Source organism: Nannospalax galili, unplaced genomic scaffold (assembly GCF_000622305.1).
Source record: "Nannospalax galili isolate Female #2095 unplaced genomic scaffold, S.galili_v1.0 scaffold325, whole genome shotgun sequence".
Classification (NCBI taxonomy): domain Eukaryota; kingdom Metazoa; phylum Chordata; class Mammalia; order Rodentia; family Spalacidae; genus Nannospalax; species Nannospalax galili.
The window spans coordinates 2,778,484-2,778,956 of record NW_008355159.1 but is presented as its reverse complement, the minus strand read 5'-3'; positions in this window follow the sequence as shown (position 1 = coordinate 2,778,956).

The following is a 473-nucleotide window of genomic DNA, read 5'->3' as shown; positions in this document are numbered from 1 at the left end:
TTTGGGAATTAACCAGGAATAGAAACAGTACAAAGAATCAATGAATCCAACAGCTGGTTCTTCGAAAAGATAAACAAGATTGATAGACCGCTAGCCCAGTTAACCAAAAGAAAGAAAGAGCACCTCCAAATCAACAAAATCAGAGATGAAAGGGGAAACATCACAACAGACCCCAAAGAGATCCAGAACATTATAAGGGAATACTTTAAAAACCTTATGCCACTAAATTTGCAAACCTAAAAGAAATGGATGAGTACCTAAAAGCATGGGAACCACCAAAACTAAACCAAGATGAGATTAACAGATTAAATAGACCCATAACACATAAGGAAATTGAAACAGTAACACAAAACCTCCTGACTAAAAAAAGCCCAGGACCAGATGGATTTACAGCAGACTTCTACCAGACATTTAAAGATGATCTACATCCAATATTACTTAATTTATTCAAAAAGATAGAAATAGGGGGAAAA